The 22,331-nt window shown below is 43.2% G+C and overlaps 1 protein-coding gene across 3 annotated transcripts in view; it reads right to left on the reverse strand.

Annotated features, from left to right (window-relative positions):
• LOC123019599 (cytosolic carboxypeptidase 4-like) overlaps nucleotides 1–22,331 on the reverse strand; it is a 342,822-nt gene that overhangs the window by 9,673 nt on the left and 310,818 nt on the right. The gene's annotated exons all lie outside the window — the stretch shown is intronic.

The raw sequence follows: 22,331 nt of genomic DNA on the forward strand, positions 1-22,331 counted from the left end.
GGCTCTACTTTTGAAATCTTTGTGTATAATGTTCTCTGAGCCTTGTTTGAACATAAGACAAGTCCTGCTGGGTCAGACCCAAGGTCCATCTAGTCCTGCACTCTGTACACACAGTGGCATACCAGGTGCCCACAGGATCCTTCCAGCAGGATGGGTGCAAGACCTCTGCCTGCCAAGCTCCTCAGCAACTGGTATCAGCACACAGCTAGCAAACCTGGCAGCCACGGATCGCCTCCTCCTTCATGACTCTGTCCAATCCCCTTCTAAACCCAACCAGATTGGAGGTCATTTTCCTTGGCAGCAAATTCCATGCTGTGTGAAGAACTCCTTTGAACTCTTCTAAACCTCTGACCTTGGGATGACCCATTTGGGTCCGAGTGTTAGGGAAGAGGGAGAAAATGTCTCCTTCTCTACTTTCTATACACCATGCATTATTTTAAACACCTCTATCATGTTCCCTCTTATTGGCCTCCTTTCAGTGCTTGAACAGTCCCAGTTGACACAGCTGTTCCTAATTCTAATTCTTATCCAAATAAGAACAGAGGAAGAGCCACACAGGGTCATCCCTGAAGGTTTATCTGCTCCCATGTCCTGTTCACCTGGTGACCAACCAGCATCCTGGGAGAACTCCCAAGCAGCATAGGAGCAGCATAGCAGTCTCAGGCACTGGCATGCATACGGAGGTAGCACAGGGAAGATATGTTTCTAAAGCTTTCAGGCTATGAATGACTAGTAGCCACTGATAGCCTTGTCTTGAGATTGTCTAACCCGTTTTCACAGCCATCTAAATTGGTGGCCATAGCAAAGTTCAGCTACATGTTGGGTGAGGACATGCTTCCCATTGATGATAGAATTTGGATTATAACACAAACTGACCTGATCTTCACACATCACATATTTATTGAAAATATTTTAAGAAATGCATATTTTAAGAAAAAAACATTAATAATGTGTATTAATCCTCTTTGCTAGACAAATAATGGCACATCATCCATCCTTCCCCTGGGCCCAATATAGAGGCAATAAATAAATAAAAAGAATCCCTTTGGAAAAAGATCATTTACACCCATGCCTACTGGTGAACAATCTGACACCTAGAAACAGAAAACATTTTCTCCATCTTGGAATATGGTGTCTCGATATCTCTGCCCACAAAGAGGGTGAAACTAGAGAGGATATCTTTGAGCATCACAAGGATCGATACTTTGTGCAAGTCCTGGGGCACAAAGCTTCCCACCAGCCCACAGCCCAAGAAATCCCACTAGCACTTTGGCTCCTGACATTTCCTAATCACTTGCCCATAAATGCCTTGGGAGTTCCACCCCAGCTGAAATTATGAAAATGCAGGAGAAATGGGGTTGCAACTCAGAGAACGCCTGAGACCATGACGAGCCCCTCCAAGAGGCTGCCTGGAGGCTGGTAGCCAAGCATGGCATCCCCTCTGTTCTCTTTCACCCATCCTTCCTCCGAGATGTTATGGGGGAAATTGGGGTTGCTGTATGTGCGCCTGGGAAGCCCTCACTCACCAAACAAAACTGTATTCATTCAGTGTGCACAGATACAGAGAGGCTGATTGGCCTCTACGATTAAGCCCTATCATCCCATAACCCCCATCTAGTGAGGTCTGTGGAGGCTCAGCAGCAATTTGCAACTTTATGATGTGATAAATAGAATTCCTTTGTTTTGATTTTTAATTTGCATATTTATTGAGAGATGACTTGATCTTAATTAGTTCTGCTTTGTATGTGGGTATGTGTGTTTGTTTATTTGCTTGTGTTCTTGAAAGACTGCTTTGAATGAGCAGGAATGCCACATTCCTGCTGACATAACCAAAACAAGAGAAAAACAAACCCACCGGGGTTGTTATTTATTCTTCTGTCAAATCCTCTCTCATTCCCTCTGCCACACCTCCTCTCCAGCAGTGCTTCCTCTTGTATGTTTAATACTGATATAAACATTCATTTCAGTGTAGGTGCCAAACCTCTCGAGTTAGCTGTCCTTTTAAATTGCATGGGGGATGGCACCCATATAGTCAAATTTTCCCCTCGCTGAGTGAAATTGTATATGATCAGTGCTGACAGGTGCTGTATGCCAATCTGTGAGGCTCGGGGAATCCCAGCATGTACCTTTCAGGCCCTTGGCAAAATTCTGGTATGTTGGAGATCCCAGGCTGCCCTGCTTGGATTCTCTGGAGGGCATAATTGCGGATCAGTTGGTGGTCTCTCCAGTTTTGTGCAGCTTCTTACTCATTCTAAATGGTAGGAATGCCTCTCCCAAGTTTAATTACTGGAAGGAAGGGGTTTTGTGGGGGAAGGTGCCATTTTGGCATTGCCCACCGTTGGATTGTGACCTCAGAGAGAAAAGATTCAGCTGTCCATCTGAAAGAACTCCCACCCTGTGCTTTACATTATGTGAGAAGAAGAGGTAATGGCAGAAGGTTGCCACCTGGGCCTGGATGCAGGCTGCAGGTGCAGGCTGGCCAGAAACCAGGTGACTGTCTGGTTTCAGCCATTTGTCTGCAGGCATGCTGGTTGTGGCATCCTCTGCCTCCACATAAAGGTCTTCTCCTCCATCCTCTCTCTCTCACTCTTTGAACAGAAACCGTCTGATGTGTGCAATGTTTGGCAGTGAAGCTAATTACACAGTTCTGCACAGTAAGGATTCATAGATACCTGGCATATGCTTCCAAATGAGCAACATCCTAGATTGGGTTTGCATGGATTTGCTAAGACCGCCCTGTGAAATGCCTCAGTTCAACTTCATATCTCCCCCTCCTCCCGTTCCACCCAACCACTGCTTTCTCTATAAAAGTCAAAAGGAAGGTATAATTCATCGTTAGGACTTGTTCTAATTAGTTTTTCAGAACTTCCCAGGGTAATTGATGCCTGTAATGTTCGTAATTGGTTTGGCCTGATTAAAAATGGATGCCTGATGCCGACTGTGGGCCTTTGTCATGCCATAGTAAGGGGGAAACTTGCTAGGCAGGAAGTGGGGCATGCAGCTCATATAGCCTCAGTTGGCTTCTATGGGAGAAGGCAGCCTTTCAGGGAGCCTGGCCCCATTTGTATTGGGTGTAGAGATGCATGGCTATAGGTGAGTCGCTGACACTTAAAATGTAGAGGGGTCTGTGGATGGGGGAACAGAAAGGGAGGGCACAAATCAGAGCTGGGAGTGCAACACGAGCAAGGAAAAAGGATGCGCACCATGAGAGGAGAGAGTGCTATGGGGTACAGAGAAAGGAGCTGATATGCGATACGGCGCATTTAACCTCTTCAGGGCAGTGCAAGTGAAGGTGGACCAGGCTGAGAAATTGGGGTGCAACCTCACAGTAGTGCAGGAGAGGAGGTGCTCCGTTGTAGCTAGAGGTTTGGGGGAACTTTTGGGGAAAGGAGTCTACCTTGTCGGTCCAATCCCGTTCCCCCGCCCCCATCCTTGCTATCACTTGCTTACTTGCTGGGCAGGCAGACCACCAGAGAGCAAGGGGGCCATGGCATTGCAGGCCTTCGAGCAGGTAGCAGAAGTGGAGGGAAAGAGCAAGTCCGTGGCTCTGTGGTTCAGTGTGCCCTCCCGCCAGCCACACCTGCTCTTGACGCCAGCCCAGGAAGAGCCCTCTGGGCTCACACAGTGATGACACAGGGGAGGGGTGCCAAGGAGGGGGTTCACAAGGATGCTCTGAACTAAACTGGCAGTAAGAGTGCTTCTGGTGGTTACCATAGTGATGCCACTCTCTTGAATTAATATACCACAACAAAGTGGCCCTGTGAGTGATTTAAGTTGTGCACCCGCCATTGCAAGAAACACCCGGGAGAAACACATCTCTGCATCAAAAAATAAAAGATCAGTTCTCCTCTCAACACTTTTGTGCATCTGTGCTAAAATTTAATTAGAGCCTTTTCTTTTTTAATGGGGAAAATAAGAGAAAAAAGGAATAAAAATAAAAAAGGGAAACTTCGGAGATCAGTATAGAAGCTCACATCTCTCTATCTTGTGGCTGCCTTGCATCTGTTCAAGTCAGTTTGTTTTATTAATGTTTGCTTGGCCTAAAGCTACCAGAGAGATGTTAAAAGATGCAGTGTTTGCACAACACCGAGCGTGGATTTTTCTCCCTTTAAGGAAGTAAATTAATGATTGCACAGAAGTTTGAACCCAGAGCTTCTGGGCCTTCTCCAGCTCTCCTCCTGTCATCATCGCATTCATCATCTACTTGCACATAAGTAACATAATAAAAGACAAGGTAAAAGTAGGCACTCTTAAAAAGCCTTCATAGACAGGGCGCTGCTTGGGTGCTGCTGCTGGGCATGACACCCAAGCACTGACAAGTTGCAGCCCCTTGCCACGCTCCAGGTCTATACTGTGGGGTGTGAAGCAAGCAGCACTTGGCCAAACTGCTTGCCAAAACTTCATACTCAGTGGCTCAAAATGGGACCAGGTCAACCCACAATGAATACAGGCAGGGAGCCAGAAAATCCAAAGGGGATGAGGGCTTGGCTCCATGGGCAAATGCCACTCCATATGTCCCTCCTCTCATCTAGGAAAGGGGGAATGAAAGGAGGAGTTTTGACTCATCAAAACTACAAGCAAGAAGGATCTTGTGATGGTTGTGGAATATGGGTCAAAAAGAGTCGTGTGGCTGCTAAAATGACAAATGCTATTTTGGGCTGCATTAATAGAAATAGACCTATCACTTCCAAATCATGTGAAGTCCTAGTTCCCCTATGCTCTGCACTGGTTAAGCCTCATCTCGTGCACCACATCCAGTTCCGAGCACCACTGTTGAAAAAAGATGCAGAGACACTGGAAAAGGTTCACAGAAGAGCAACAAAGAAGATCACGAAATAAAGGCCTATGAAGAGCAATTGAAAGAATGGGACAATTCCACGAATAACCTTTGGAATGATAACTGTAAGTGGAAATAGGATAGTACACTTTAAGTATCTGAAAGGTTGTTTCCCAGGAGGTCTAGGATCTCTCCTTGATCATCCCATCATGCAGAATATTAGCCTCTCTATACAAGGTGCCAGATTGTCATTGAACATCAGGGAAATGTTCCTGATCACCACAGCAATATGACAATGGGACCAGTTACCCAGGGAGATCATAGACGTTCCCACACTGAAGGCCTTCAAGGATGCTTTAACTGGGGGGAGGGGGGCAAGGAGTGACCTTGACGGCATTATGTGTTCTTTCCAATAGTACTATTCTGTGATTCCATGACATGACATTTCTGGGTCTCTGCCTCCCTCCTCACCCCATCTGGGAGAGCTGGGCACGTGTAAAGGCATTAAAGTAAATGGCCTTCTGAGAGGAAAGGAATCAACAGCAGGCTGTGTCAGATTGCTCAGATTCAACTCCAGGATGCTCTCCAGAGCTGCAACTTGGGAAATGGAGTTTATGGAGGATGCGTGTAATTGCTTTGCAAATCCTTAATTCTTTTTAGGTTATTCATGTATTCATCATTCATTATAACTGAGCCTGGGGTTATGTAAATATGTTTATGTGGTGAGTTCTTCTTTGCCCCTTGTGGTACAGCTGTGGTGGAATGAGAAAGAGTGGAGGGCTTTGGTCTGAGACCAACTTTTTAATATTATGGGGGGAAAGGTAAAACATGCTGGTTCAGATCATAGCTTAAAACCCAACAGTTCTAACGGGAGCTGCAATGTTTGCCTGCATGTAAAACCGAAATCTTTGAATTTACTTCTTGTTAATGCACTCTCGTCTTTATGGAAGGGGCTATCTATTTTCTTCACCAACAAATGTTCTTGGTAACAAGTAAGCATCTGCTAATTGATGTGCCACATGAGCTATCTCTGAGGAAAATATTCCTTTGACTGCAAGCACAGATTTTTCAGTTGCTTGGATCAGTGAATGGGTCTGATCTTGGTGCTTTCATTAGGAGTCAAACAGTATCACCTGACCTGATTGTCAGAATGTGGGCAGCTCCAGGGATCCATCTGCTGGTTGAGAATCAGGAGAACCACCTGGCAGTTGCAGGATTTAGCCCTAGGCCCTACGGAGCTTTCAGCCTCCCAATGGGTGTCAACAGGGAGACCTGGAGGAAGAGATATGAGTAAGCTCTTCCCTCCACTAGTTACCTTAGGCCACTGATGGCGAACCTTTCAGAGACCGAGTGCCCAAACGGAAACCCAAAACCCACTTATTTATCACAAAGTGCCAACACTACAACAAAACCTGAAAACTGCAGTTTTAGTTTAGAAAAAACAACTCACAGACAGTCCAATATATAAATCTCCTTGGCAGCAGATTGACCAGCCTGACTGGCCATACAAGAGCTTGGACGGGGTTATGGCTAATGAGTTGTGGCTCATGACATCATTGCCTGGTGCTGCTACTCCTTTCCAAGCATGCGCATGGCCCCTGCATGGTCCGATGCTCGGCTGCTGGGGCGATGCTGGCACAACTTGGCACATGTGCCAACAAAGAGGGCTGTGCATGCCCGCTGTGGCAAGCATGCCATAGGTTCACCACCACTGCCTTAACCCTACCTTGGTGCACACCCCTAACTCTAATAGAGGGCAAAAGTTCCATTGAAAAGAGAGCGGTTTTGTAAAAGCCTTCCTTAAGAAGCTTTTTCTGCACAGCTCATCATTTCTGCCCATTCTAAACACAATGAAACCTGAAAAGTGAAGTTTTAGTTTAGAAAAAACACCTCACAGCCAGTCCAAACAAATATATGTATATATCCTTTGCAGTGCACTGACTGGCCATGTGAAAGCTCGGACAAGTTGCAGCTAATGATTCGCGGCTTGTAATGCCATCCCCTGGCGCCGCTACTCCTTTCTGAGCATGCACATGGCCCCTATGTGAACTATGCTCGGCCTCTGGGGCAATGCTGGGGCAACTTGGCTCGCATGCCAACACAGAGGGCTCGGCGTGCCCACTGTGGTACGCATGCCATAGGCTTGCCACCACTGCCTTAGGTCTTCTTGTTAGGTGCACTGTGGGGTCCAGCTCTTGCACCTTACCTAATCCGGTTTGTATACTGCATCACCTCAGCAGTACAGGTCTTCCTGCTAGCTGTTTTTCAGTGCCTACATCTTGCCTGATCTTTGCCAGATCCAGTTCCTGTCTCACTTTTCTCTTTTGCTAATGTGCCATGTTCGCTATGTTTTATGCTTCCTGAAGCCTGTCCAGTTATCCTGGCTCAGGTAGCTGTCCCTTGCTGTATTTGTCTTCCTGGTTATTGACCCTCTGCTTGTTCATGACTGGGTCCTTGTCCTGTGCTGTCATGTACCCCTTCTTCCTGTCTTCAGTTTGTTCCTTGACTCAGTCCTGCCTCTGTGGATTGAGTTTGGGCTCTGCCCTGCCTTGAGTTCTGTTGCCTGTATTCTGTAGGTTGCCTATTCCTACAATCTTACAGCACCCTGGATTTCTAAAGTCGAATATCATTCTTATAGGACCATGGGACTACAGCCAGGAAAAGAAAATGTCAATCCCCAGGTGGAAATTAAAAACCTGCATGTGTTTTCTAAAACTAAAATCCACCAGATTTGCCAAGCTACTTTGTTCTTTCACCCCACAACAAACCTATGCGTTCTAAGTTCTAATTAGTGCAATAGACAGATGTAGATTGCAACTTCCATGCACGTAATGTTCTCATTTGCTGCTTTTCTGTCCCAGCATCTTTTGGGTAAAGACCTGCACAGTTTCCAGCCTGAGCCAAACTAACTTGCTAGATTTCAGACAACTCTCTTGTTTATGGATCCACCAGTCAGATAGCTTAAAAGGGGTGGGAATGGGGACTTAGCCCCAGGTAAGATGTAAGGATGAGTCTTGACAATGATAAAGTGTTTTAGAGTGCTCAGAGCAAGATGCTTCACCCAATAATCTTGGCTACATTAGGTCACTGCAATATGTTCCCCAGATAGCAATCTTTAGAACCAATGATGTCCCAATTGCATATATGTAATCAGCAGAATAGGTGGTCAGCACTAAAGATGTACATGTGTTTGGCTCACATTTGCAAATTATCCAAAATTGTAATATTCATAATCTCAAAAAGGAAACCAAGTAGTTTTCTAATTCATGGATCATGTTTGATGTTTGAAAAGTGTGCATTTTTAAAAACTGTACAATTTAAGCTTTAGCCAATCATAGAAATCTACACTTTTGCCACTGTAAACAAGCAAAATTATTGGAAATGAAAGTGAGAGTAGATGAGCTTTAAATTGCACTTCAAAGAATTCTGTTAAACTTAAAAATTGTTGTCTCTGATAACTCAAGCAATGCCAGATATTCTGTAGGTAGCTGAATGAATATTTTACAAGTGATGCTTGAGCTCATTTTTCACCTCAATGCTCAATTTCCCCCCCCCTACAGAAAAATTGTGTATTTTTAGGAACAAAAATTGCACATTTTCCCGAGAACATAGCCCAGATGAACACTTTCCCTTCATAGACTAAATCATAAAAAGGCAGGGTTTGGAAGGAGATTCTAATTTCCAGATCTGTACACTTACCAAAGTGTCTATCTGTGGAAGTACACACTTTTGAATATGAATATAGGTACAGGAAATTGAAAAAACAAACAAACAAACAAACCCTGAGAATTTTGCTTCTGCTTTTTCCTGGGTTCCAAAGAGGCAAGTTGCAAGATTTGCAAGCAAAATTCATCTACATCCTTATATTGCTCTTGCTGATTGCTGAAGCCAAACCACTTATTCAAGCAGCGCCTATGGGATGGGCATCTCCTCTGTTCAGGTCAATTTAATTACCTAGTACCCTTATGCTAGGGAAAAGACAATGTTTTATTGAAGATCAGTGGAACTCATTATTAGAACCAGTAGCTCAGAAAAACAATAGATTATTCTGGACCATTGTGGCTGGTTCTTTTAGGACAGTATTGTATTATCCCTCCACAATCCCCCCTAACATATGGTCTCAGCATTTTTCACAGATATTCTATGATAAGAACAAAATCTTTGGACATCAAATAGATTTTATATCCCCTGACCTCCCTGTCTGGCCTTGCGTCATGACAGAAGAGGTCAGAGAGATAATATTCCAGCTAAAATCTGGGAAGACCCCAGGCCCTGATGTTATAATACCACTTGACCTACCGAAATGTGAATCAGATTGGTGGGTGACTTTGTTTGCCCCGCTTTTTACAATGATAAATACATCAGGGGTATTACCCAAGGAATGGGCAAACGGGACAATTGTACCCATTCATAAAAAGGGTGATCATAAACTATTTCATCACATTTTAGACCCATCAGTCTATTATCATTGGTCATTGGGAAGTAGTATGGGAGATATTTACTAAACAATCTTCTTCTATGGACCAGAAGCCAAGCAATCCTCAGTCCAGAACAAGCAGTTTTCTGGCAGGGCAGGTCAACTCTTAATAAGGTGTAAGAGAATTAGGCAGTTATCAATGAGCACGTGATGGAAGCAAACCCACAACTTTACATAGCCTTTCTAAAGGGAGATTTGATTGACAGGGAGATATTATGGAAGAAACTCCACAAACTAGATATGGACAGAAGAATTGTATTCCTTAACAGAGTGTTATACTCAAATATGTCCTGCCAGATTCGATCTTCCTGGAGTGGAGAATTAACTGAACAGATACCAGGGGAATTAAACAAGGCTATATTCTTACTCCCTTACTGTTCAATCTTTTTCTAAATGGTCTAGCTCCATATCTAGAGGTAGTTGATGACCTTTGCCCTACATTTGGTACTGGATGAATTCCATTGCTTGTGCATGCAGATGATGGTACACTTCTCTCTTGAACATGCATCAGTCTAAAGCGCATGATTGACAGATTTGCGGAATAGTTAACATTCAACAACTCACAATTAAATTATGAAAAATCTAAAATTTTGGTCTTTGTGAAAAAAATAGAAACATCTTAGCTAGAATTGTAACTGGAACAAAATTGAGCAAGTTTAACAGTACAAATATCTTGGTATCACCTTTCATTAAAATCATTCTTGGGTGGCACATAGTAAAGTAACAATAAATGCAGCCAGATTCACAGCTCAAGCTATTGCCCAATTTTATCACAATCAAGGCACAATCAACCACAGCTTTTGCATGTGTGAACAAAAGGCTATGGCTGGACTTCCTCTGATGGAGGCATAGAGAAGGTCCATTGTTTCGAAACAAAATTGGATAGTTTCTAACTCTTCCCTGGCTTATGGTAAGGTTTCTTCTCCTCCTCCTCCTTCTCCACGTGGTCACTCCACATACGCACTGTGTCGGATTTAATGGTTCTCCAATATGGCTCATTTCATTATCAAGCAGCAGAAAACATCTCTCAGGCAAGATGGGCTATCCATTTATCTCATAAAGCAGTATATCAAGCAGCTAGTGTGATCTGAGAAAGGTGATCTGAGAAATCTATATTTCAGATGTTACCTTAAGCCTGAAACTTTGAAAACTTCATACATCTCTCCAAGCAGCAGGTAGCAAACCACCCTATGATTAGATAACTCTCTGGATGAAAAGTAATACACTCCAGTGATATGAACTACAGTATTTTAATGGCGAGAAAGAAAAACATTGACAGAGTGAATGCTGCTACTACCCTCTACTTTCACCAATACTGTCAAGCTAACTTTTCTTAGGCCTGCAACATTCAATTACTTTCTTATCAGTATAATCTCATTTCTGGATTCACCATGTGTGTGGGTCTTCAGCTGACAGCCATAGAGATCTCTGGTTGTTATTCAGCCTGTACAGAATATTACCACCTGCCCACAGAAAAGCCCTCACTGAGCTTGATCACCCCAGCTAAGGAAATCCACAAGCCAGGGCTCAGCAGAAGATTACCCATAACGGGGCTAGGGCAGCTCTTCTCATTTTACTGTGCGTACAGTCAGCCTCAGTAGCCAAATCTCACCTTTTGGACGGCAGTTGCTTAGGACAAATGTTTCATACATGTTAATCCTGAACTGCCATTCGATTTGGAAACAGTGAATTTTGAGGTCTAGTTTTGCTTGTTTGTTTTTCATAGGAGAGTTGGAAGGGGCCTGGATCATCCTGGATCATCCTTGTTGCCATCCTCTGAACCCTTTCCAGCTTGTCCGCAACCTTCTGCAGTGCCCAGAACTGGACACAGTACTCCAGATGTAGCCTAACCAGTGCTGACTAAAGGGGAACCAGTACGTCACATGATTTGGAAGTAATATTTGTATTAATGCAGCCTAAAACATCATTTGTCCTTTTTACTGCCACATCACATTGTTGACTCATATTCAGCTGGTGATCTACAAACACTTCAAAGAGCTTCTCACTTGCAGTGTTGAGCCAAGTATTCCCCATCTTGTAAAAATGCTTTTGCTTTTTTTCCTAGGTGCAGAACTTGACATTTGTCCCTATCGAATTTCATTCTGTTTTTTTTTTTAACTCAGCATTCCAACCTATCACCTTGAATCTTGTTTCTCTCTTCCAAGGTATTAGCTATTGCACCCAGTTTTGTGTCATCTGCAGATCTGATCATTGTTCACTGCACTTTCTTATCCAAATGCAAATGAGAAGCACTGGGCCCAGGACTGAACTCTGCAGTACCCCACTTGATAGCTCTCCCCAGTTAGAGAAGGTGCCCTTGCTGAGCACACTTTGGGTTCAATTCTGTAGCCAGCCACTTTTTGCTAGATTGCTAAAAGCTTGGCTGAAGTCAGGATCGATCTTGCCTGCAGCATTCCGAAACTCTACCAGTTGGCTAGCCAACCTGTTTCTTTAAAGGTTTAGGTCATTGTCACTGGTCTGCAGCGGAAGTTGCCATTCTGCCATTCTGAACACTTGTACACCACATTGTTTAATTCACTGTATTTTGTTTCCTCACAGAAGTGAGATCTGAGCACTATGGAAAGAAAAACAATTCCCCTTCTCACTTTTCTGCTACATAATCTTTAGATGATGCTGTTTTCCAGTGGAAGAACACAAGTGGGGAAATGTATTTTTATATATTTTAATATTTATATACTACCCCATACTCCTGAGTTCTGGGTGGTTTGCACAAAATTAAACCAAGTGAATAACATTGACTAATACAACAATTAAATAAAACTGACCCGAGGTACTTTGTTTTACTTTCAGAAAGCATACCTTTCTCCCCATCCAGCCTAATAGCAGCAGCAGCAATAATATAGAAAAGATAACCCACAAAAGTCCACTACAACAACAACAACAACAAAAACAACTTGTAAAAATCATAACTGGGGGTTGATGAGTGCACAATACAATTAATAGAAAATGTGACTATTTGATTGTTTAAAAAAAACTGTTGAAACCTGTACAGGATGTACCTTGCAGGAACTTATGATAAATTGAAACCTTTTTGATGAAATGAAAAATGCTTTAAAAATACAAATGTAGAAGGAGAAAAGGGTCTTCCTTATTTAACCTCAACTGGATTTAATTCCTCCATTTATGATGCTTAGATATCAGCAGCAGATTTGCTTCTTCAAGGTAGCCAGTTGGCACAGGGAGGCTCCTTCCGCCATAACAGTGAGCACCATTACCAGAAGTAAGTAGAAGCGTTCAGGTTTGTTTTCCATTTAATTGAGTGTTGGAAGCAATTAAAGATACGTATGCATAATTTCTTCTGAACTATTCTGAATCTTGACACCCTGGAGACAGCTGGACGTGGGGCTAGAATATTTGGGTGTGCAAAGCTGTTCTTCTGTTGACATTTTCTTCAGATGAAATGATTTATTAAACATATACTTTAAGGTAATGCCTCTCTAAGGAAGGAGGGAAATGAAAGCTCTTGTGGCTTCAGACTCCTTTGAAGGTTTAATTATGCTAAGAGTGGCCACCATTGGAGAAGCACCAGGGTTAATAGGCTTTTCCTTTCATCTTTTGAAATGTCATGATGCAAGCAATAACTAGGGGTGAAATGGAATGAACTGGAGTATGAGCATTTTAATTGGGGTGGTAAAAGCTTGTTAGATTTTTCTGGTTTGGTGGTGTCAACTCAGTTTGTAGTAAGTAAGCTTCCATGTAGCCTGAAGTGCCTGATCGTGCCTAATCTTGTGAAGCTAAGAAGGATCAGGCCTGAGCAGAAGTGGGATGGGTGACTTGAGTGTATGATTCTATGATTATTGCTGTCAACTGCCTAGAGAGCTTTGGCTATGGGCAGTATAAAAATGTAATAATAAAGAATAATAAGTGAAGCTAATACGTGAATTCTGGATTCTTTTTCAATGGCAGCAATCTGTGCAAATTGTATAGGCTGCGGAGAGGGTGGGATACCAACGGGAACTTGAAATTTGTGCAAACAATGTCATTTTTCCCTGAAAGAATGGGGACCACAAGTGTACGAGTATGGTATGACCATTCTACATAGACATGCTCCTCTCCTGATATCCTCATCAAGATATCCTCATCTTTGCCAAATGCTACTATTTAGCCCAACAGATCCACATTATTTATGTGTGTGTGTGTGTATCTTGATAATTTTCTTCCCCAATTTGCTGGTAGATGATTGAGAATTTTAATTTGATTGAAGATTTTGTTTGCAGTTTGATACACACTTCTCAAATTTGCAAATTTCTTTATAAACAGAACAGAAAAAAACTTGAGATGAAAAAGGAGAAATGTAGAATGTGGAAGAATGGCAAAAATGATAGATTTGTCCATCCATACTTTAAGATTCCTTATCCTTGTGTGTATCTTCTCCCCTGCTGTCCAAAGCCCATTTCATATATATAATTTTAAAATTTCATTTTATTTTTATACTGCTTGAAAACCAAAGCTTTCTGGGTAGTTTGCAACAACACAGATGGTTTCCTTGCATTTCACTACAAGCGACCTGGAAAAGCCAGGTCTGGTTGTTTTTAAGAAAGCAGCACTGTGTGTCGGGACATACATGCCATGCACCCTTTATATCTGGGAAGTTATACCTAGCACTGGGGATCTTGCAACAGACTCTCTCTTCCTGGAGAAGTAATGTATGTCATTCCCCACTGTACCATCAGTAAAGCATTCATCAGGACCTGCTGATAAATGGCTGTTTTCCCTGCTCCAGCTAACCACTCTTAAATGTTTAACAGCACAATTAAACATGTGCCCACTGGGGTTACTTTTCATTTTGAAGGAGACACTGTGCCATTCCATGGAAAAGTGTCTGTATGTGAAATATTCATAACCAGCGGAAGGAGCTGAGGAATCTATCTTCAGTATTTATTTATAGTATTTATCTATCAACAATATCTATCTTAGCATTGCTGGCTGCAGTGTAAGCTGCAGCTGTACACATTTTCTTCAAGCATCTATCTGTCTAGCAGGGTCCTTTTCTCTGGAGCATCTATTCACAATATTCGCCTGTCGGCTGAATCATTTTAGGTTTCCTCACAGTATCCATCTCTTTAATGCTGTCTGTATATCCACACCATCTAACTTGTACATCTATCCAAAAGTGTTTACTGTATCTCTTGATGACACCACTTTATCTTGCCCAACTATCTCTCAGCCACATTCAGTTTACAGAACGGGGGTTCTGGGACTCTGGAGTCCGTGCTTCAAGCTGTGACAACCTGCTGATGAAAATGCCAATTAATTTATCAACTTTTGCAGGAAATGTTAGGCATGAGAAAATGAACTCCAAGAGGGCACAGATAGCAGAGGGGTCAGACTGGTTTTCCGGGCTTGCATGCCTACTTTTTTCTGCTACATATAAATCCTATAGCTAATAGGCAGGAGAGCAGGAAAAGAAAACCCACTAATTGCTGTAGTGAAGAACATCAAAGTGTGTCAAAGGAGCAAAGGGCAGAGAAACAGCTGGCAAGGGGCTGGAGAGCTGGGAGGGACACTCAGTGTGGAATTCTAGTTTGTACCTGTCAACTTTGCACCAATATATAAGAGGAGATATCCAGTGTTTACCACTTTATCATTGACAAAATCTTCATATCTTGATTCACATCCACTTCTCAATTTTAAGCTTGGTCTGTCCAAACTTGCCCAAATTTTGAGGCTTTGGAAAATACCTAATCCAGATGTGCTTCTGTGAGCATTTCCCCTAATGCATGCCATTTTGTATGTTATTTTATCTAGTAAATTAAATCTGGAAAAGCAAAGCCTTGTAACATGATTTTTACAAACAGATACAGCTTTTGCAGGTATTTGTGGTTGGAAAAACTCCATGGCAAAATTCAGAGCGCAATTTTTGAAGCCTGAATTTGGATTTCAAGTATGTCAGCCTCTGCTGAACAGTGTGACTCCCCAAGGTGGCTTGTTAGAGCAGGCAACCTCGGTCACCTTGCAAGGACTGGTATCAAGCCTGTGGGTGCCCACAGGGACTTTGAGCCACTACCATCGTAAGGACCATCTGGAAGGCCAGGAGGACTCAGAAAGGCTGCTCACTGTGGTTCTGCAAGAAGGAGGCTTTATGGGGCTGCCTTGCATTCCTGAGATGCTGCCTTCCTGCAGTCCTGCAAAAGCTCTACTCATGCCTGCTTCCTGCCTGCCCCCATTCCACCTTTGCCTCTGCTGTTACCACACCTTTGCCAGGTATCTGATCCTTGCCCCCAGTTCTGGTCCTGCCATGCCGTGTTGGGTTTCTGGTACTGGCTTTGCTTCTGGAGTTGCCTCATACTCAGCAACTCATCTTTGCCTCATACTCAGCAACTCATCTTTGCCTCTGCCTTCATCTCTGGACCTGCCATGCATTGTCTTGAGATCCAGCCACTTCAGTCTTCCCTGGTCCTGGTGCTCCAGGAATAGACACCTGCTGCATATATCCTGGATTTGAATGAACAGCTGGTCCCTACCTATTCACAGCTCAGTTTTTGTCAAGGTAATGCCAAATAGTGCCATCATAAAACCAAACAACTGAAAATGACCTTTAACGCCATCTTCTCTATGCATCTACCAGTTCTAGAAAAAAAGCACTACAACACAAATTCTTCCTAAATGAGAAATAAAGAAAATGAAGATTTTAAAAAATATGTTGAGAGAGAGAAATTGAAGATCTGTCCATGTCTATCTGGGATGGGTAAAGGAAAGATATTGGAGCTTGTTGAGGTTCTGCTTTGCATCTCAATGGTTGTTTCATCTGGAAAATGAACATTTTACCCCCAAACAAGAAAAATGGAACTTTTCAACCAGGAAAAATGTGCATTTTTTCCAAGCACAAATATACCCCTGCACCCTCTGTTGATTAAACTGAGGCCATTTGTCCATTCTGAAAAGTGAGCATTTGAAGATTTTTTACAAAAAGGACATGATTTGTGAAGATGATTACAAGCTGAAGAATGTAACCAGTATAATCTTTCAATATGATCTCTATTTATACATTAATTTATAACAAGCTTCTACTGCTTGCAAACCAAATTAAGTATCCTTGGAACTAATAGAGTAGTTGACAGGTTGTCCTAAGAGTTATCATCTGCATATAAGAACAACTGTACCTTTCGGGGTCCCAAGGAGGGAGAGAAATAATTTCATTTAAACCTGACACTAGATTGCTTGTGTAGAAGTTAAACCAAGAAATGGTCAGTATGCAGCCCTGTTTAATTCCACTTCTGGTATTGATTTAGTAGAAATCACTCCTAACAAACCAATATGGGCTTTCAAGCCTATATAAAAGTGAATTCTCTGCACCAAAACTGGCAGCCGCATATCAGTGCTTCTATATAATAGTTTTCTCCATAGTTTTTCTGTTAGATCAAATGCAGAGGTAAAATCCACAAAGGCTACATACAGTCTTCCTCCAGACCTTTCTCAGATTTTTTTGAATCAGATGGGAAATCACAAAACTTTGGTCAGTTGTTCTTCTTCCCTGCTTCTTCCTTGCTTGTTCATCTGCAAAACTGTTATTTTCTTCTAAGACTCCAACTGTTTGGAATCTTAGAAGAAGAGTATAAAAGGAGTCTTCTATACTGTTTTTGAAGCTATGTCCAGGAGGCAGACTGGCACATCATTCTTAGGGTCTGATCTCTTGCCTTGGTATGCATTGGAACAAGAATGCTAGATCTCCACCCTGTGGGAATGCTTCCCATTCAATTAATCACCAACATCAGGACCGTCCAAGCAAGATTACATTTAAGTAATGTAAACATAACTTTCCCAGCTGCTTTATAGAGTAGATGCTTAATCTCCAAAACTGAAAGCAGCAACCAACTGGAAGATTCATACAAGAGGAATTACCCTCAACAATGACAGGTCTTTAAATATTTTCAAGGAGCTGCTGCCATAATGAGTCAGAGAGTTGAGCTTCTAATGTAAGCAAGGAAAAGCATCTCACTCTGGATTGACTGAATTGATTGAAGTCCAAAATTTAGCATTATGTTTTTGTCTCACCACCAATCCCAGATCCATCCACCTTTGCCTAATAGATGCAGCCTTTTCTTTTATTAGAGACCCATAAGATGAACAAGTTGGAATGAAAACCTTATACTGCTTCTCTGATCTGGAGTGCTTAGAGCTACAGGTAAGGCTTGCTGATTCCTCTTTCATTCTCTGCATGCCCTGCCAAGGCCTCTGAGTTGGATCTCTACTACTGCCTCCCTCCTCCTCCAAGTGTAGGGCCTCATTTTACCAGCAATGTTTTGGAATAGTCAGCAGTTTGCTATCAGCCCTCCAAGACTTCCAAATGACTCGGTCCCGGTAGTTGGACTGCATGACAGATCATGCTTCACTGGATTCATAGACTCAGCTCATCTGAGCAACCTATGGTCAGCAGTGGCCATTTAAAATGGATTCTGGGGTGGCTTAGTTGCCAATCAGAGACAATCTTGATAGGAAAATGATCCCTTTCTGGCCAATCTTTGACTGATAAACTTTTTAGGGCAGGATTAAATTTGAACGCATTGAAAAATACTCTACCTGTACAAAAGGAATGCATGAAGTCTGGCAGATATCGCCCTTGAGCTACCATTAGAATTAATAGGAAGCATATAACCCAGCAAAATAATCCTAGAACCATTTCTGTTCAGTGCCCTATCTTGCAAATGCCTATCCAGAGAGAATACTAAGTCCAGTCAAAAACCAACATAATGAAACTGTTTGTCCCAGCTATTTTTTGAGTCATCTCCCAAAATAGCATGGGAATATTTATTTATTTATTCTATTAAAAGCTTTTGTATGCCATCCTATTATAGAAGATCTCAGGACAGCTTACAATATTTAAAAACAATTAAGACAACAATCTCAATAAATATTAAAACAGACCCAAATAATAAATTACAAAACAGAGTGACTGAACTAAAAAGATATTAGAGTTTAAAATACTGTTTAAATAAAAAGGTTTTATAATAGAAAAAACTCATAGGCTCATAGTAGAGATCTAGTGATGCTAGATAGGGAAGGGAGGCTGACAGCCACACAACATGGTTTCCACAAAAACAGGCCTGTCAGACAAACCTTGTAGAATTCTATGACAAGGTTTTGAGATGGTTAGATGGAGGGGATGCAGTGGATGTGGTATACCTGGATTTCACTGAGGCTTTTGACAAAGTGCCCCATTATATCCTGGTGGAGAAATTGAGGAGTTTTGGGATACACCAAAGCACTGTCCCGTGGATTAGGGCATGGTTGACTGACCGAAATCAGAAGGTAATCATTAGCAGGGAATCATCGGGATGGCGGCCAGTGGCAAGTGGGGTCCCCCAGGGCTCTGTCCTGGGGCCGATCCTGTTTAATCTTTTCATAAATGACATGGAAGAAGGGGTGAACAGTCTGCTGATCAAATTCGTGGACGATACTAAAACTGGAGCAGTGGCCTCAACTGAGGAGCAGGTACTCCAGATCCAAAAGGATCTGGACAGACTATGGAAGTGGACAGGAGACAACAGGATGGCGTTCAATGTGGATAAGTGCAAGGTCTTGCACTTGGAGCATAGGAATAGCTGTCATAATTACAGGTTAGGTGATAAGTGGCTGGAGAGCAGCACTTGTGAAAGAGACCTCAGGGTACTGGTTGACTGTGGGCTAAACATGAGTCAGCAGTGTGATGCGGTGGTCAGAAGGGCGAATACCACCCTTGGTTGCATAGCCAGAAGTGTGGCTTCTAGATCGAGAGAGGTATTACTACCACTCTATATGATTCTGGTGCGCCCACAACTGGAGTATTGTGCTCAGTTTTGGGTCCCTCATTACAGGAAGGTTATAGCCAGGTTAGAGTCAGTGCAGCGTAGGGCCACAAGGTTGGTGGCCAGTTTGCAGGTGATGGGGTATGAGGCGAGACTGAGGGAACTGGGTCTCTCCAGCCTGGAGAAGAGGAGACTCAGAGGGGATATGTTGGCGACATACAGGTATGTGAGGGGATGTCACATGGAGATGGATAGAGACCTCTTCTCCCCTCCAGAGGAAGGCTGGATGCGCTCCAGCAGAGCAAAGCTCAGGGAACCAAGGTTCCATTTAGATGCCAGGAAGTACTTCCTGACAGTTAGGACCCCGAGGGTGTGGAATGGGCTTCCACGAGAGGTCATTGAGGCCCCATCAGTGAGGGTGTTCAAAGATAGGCTGGAAATGCACATGGTGGGCATGTTGTGAGAGGAGCCAGCTGGAGCTAGGGGTCAGACTAGATGGCCCGGGTGACCCCTTCTGACTTACTCTGTTTCTATGTTTCTATGTTTTGGCCTGGTGCCGAAAAGAATATAAACTTGGTGCCAGGCATACCTCTCTGGGGAGTACATTCCAGAGTCTGGGAGCCACAGCAGAGAAGGCCCTACTCTGAGTTGATGACCTTTTTACCTCTCTTAGGGAGGGCTCCCAGAGTAGGGCTTCTCCCATAGATCTTAAGGGGCATGAGGGAATAGTCAGACTGAAGTCTCAAGTTGCCCAGGTACATGCCAAAGAAAGCATGTGCATCTTGGGGAGATAGTGCCCGTGACATGAACATTAACTGAAGGGAACTGCTCACATCAGAAGAGTCTAGTGCAGCTGGGATTCCATCCGTCAGCAACCTCTTTCCAGTCATACAGAAACAAACACTGCCAGCCCAGCACAGCAGTGGCCCTTCTATAGCATCTGGCGATGCCTTTCGAAACTCCTCTGTACCTTGCAGCTGTGAATAGGGAACGACTTCCACCCGTTGCTTGTGAGCGAAGCATCTGAAACTGATTCAATACATATTAAATGAACTCCTTGTCCTCCGTATGGCTGTGGCAATTGGAAATGTTCCAAAACATCTGTCTAGAAATGTTTGGATATCTCTGTATCTAGAAGTGTTTTGTTCACCCATCTGCCACTTAGCAGTGTACAGAAACTGGGGGAGATTGGGAGGCAGCACCAGTATCAAGGAAAGGGGTCGCTTCTTTCTGGGAGAGAAGCACTGGTGAACGAAAGACAACCCTCACATCTTTCATGAGAGCAAACAGAGACTTGCAGGAAAAGCAGTTTGTTAAAAGCAGTTCCATGTGCCTTAGGTGGCAAACCTCAAGCCAGGCTAACAAAGCAGATTCATCAGGGTCCAGTGGGATTTGCTTTGCTCTTCAAGGCAGTGTGTCACCCACAGAAAGACTGTTTGAATAGAAGCAGAACATTCACTGAACCCCTTATCCTGATGCAGGTTGTGGAGCATGCCAACATTGCAAAGTAATTCTTCCCCTTGTCTAGGGGAAGTCAAGCCCCGGAAGGGCCTCACCAGGAGTACCACTTTCTCTGAAAAACAATCCCCTCTTTCACCTGTACCTGTAGAAGCGGAATGATGCTGGGTGGGTGGGGAGGGGAATCAGCACAACACGGCCTGCAGCATGGCATGTCAACCAACTGAGAAATACAGTTCTCATTGATTTGCATGATGCTGCCTATAGAATCACTGGCCCCCAATTAGGGTGCATTATTTGTAATGATTTCCAGTAGACAATCTATTTTGCTCTCCCTCAGAGAGGAGGGCTTCCCTCGGGAGCCTGAGGAAGATGGGCTTGGCAATATCCCTAAGATTTTGTGCTCCCCCAAAGGGGTATCCCCATTTGGGATTGTCACCACTTCTCTGCTTCTCAGACCAGAAGATAAAGTCCTTCTCAGGGAACAACAGCTGCCTTTGGCTTCCAACAATCTGGGCCAAAGTGTGTATGGTGGTGGACCCCTTTGTAGCCTAAAGCAGCAAACTCGGTGGAGAATAAGGGTACTGAAGGAGGGAGAAATTGCCCAGCAGGTGGCAATAGTCCAACTTGTTTCTTTCCCTGGAAGGCAATCTGAGTGCCACTGGGGCTCTTGCAGGTCTTAGCTGATCATTAATGTCATCTGGGATGTTTTTAACCTGTGGCACAGGTTCTTGAAAGCAAACAGAAAGGTTCTGTTGCCTATGCAAATTATGTGTGGCTGATATGGCAGAACGGATTATAACATTATTACTGCTAACTTGGTTAGTTCTAGGGGAACTTGCAAAAGCAAAAGTACCCACCTTTATTTGGCACTGTTTCAAATTAACACCATCTTTTTTTTAAGAGTGGATGAAAATCTCACAGCCTCTTGACCTTCACCAAATGCGGTCTCTGGTAGCTGCACTTTAAATGCTTACCAAAGGAAAGGCAGCAGATAGAAGCAAGGCTGAAGGACAATTCATGGCACCAGCAGGAGTCCAAATATATATATATATATATATTAATGTCCTCACTAAGTGAGTCCCTGGCACCCTGGGAGTTAGTCAAAAGCTGCTGATGGAGGTGAGGCAGAAAGACCGTGCAAGCACTCATCATCTTTTGCTCCACCCCCAGATGCCAGGATGAATTCCTGACCTCTCCCGGAAAAATGACCAAGGTCCTGCTGATCAAAAGATGCAGTGATGGGCCAGATGGACTAACATGCTGGCCTTCAATAAAGTAGCTGTTTAAGTTTCTATGAGGAAAGAATTACACAAGAAATTAAGATTTGGGAACACCCAAAAGGCAGATCACACAGTATAATCCAACTCTTCAGGTGTGGATTAACAAAATTGACCCACCAGAAGTCATTTGGGTAAGTAGGTCTGTGATCTCCAATCAGTTGTAGTTCCAGTAAGTCATTGCTACCTAGAGACATTAAGAAGTTGCCCCATGAGAATGGCAGAATGTTGCCTTAAAAATTCTTAAGGCAAAGAATAAAAAAGCCTTATGTACTACAGCAAAAGTGCTGCTGAATCATCCAGGCAATCTAAAGGATTGGAGTCATTTCTCTCATTCTGCAGGCTTTTTTGAGAGGGTGAGAGGTGGGGGTGGCTTAAACTGTGCTGAGGGAGGACAATTTGCATTTGGAGGTTGAGCAGTTGGTAGAGGAAGCAAAAGAAATCAGTAGTACCCATGTCTGATATAGCTGTGATTCAATCAAGAACTTGCTCTAATTGCACTGCATTTAAATAAACTTAGTTTAGTAGGTAATTGTAATTAAAGTGTGTGGGAATTCATTGCTGGGTCATGCTGTACTCACGTACCACACGAA

The sequence above is a fragment of the Varanus komodoensis genome, unplaced genomic scaffold, assembly GCF_004798865.1.
Source record: "Varanus komodoensis strain SLA01 unplaced genomic scaffold, ASM479886v1 scaffold131, whole genome shotgun sequence".
Lineage (NCBI taxonomy): Eukaryota > Metazoa > Chordata > Lepidosauria > Squamata > Varanidae > Varanus > Varanus komodoensis.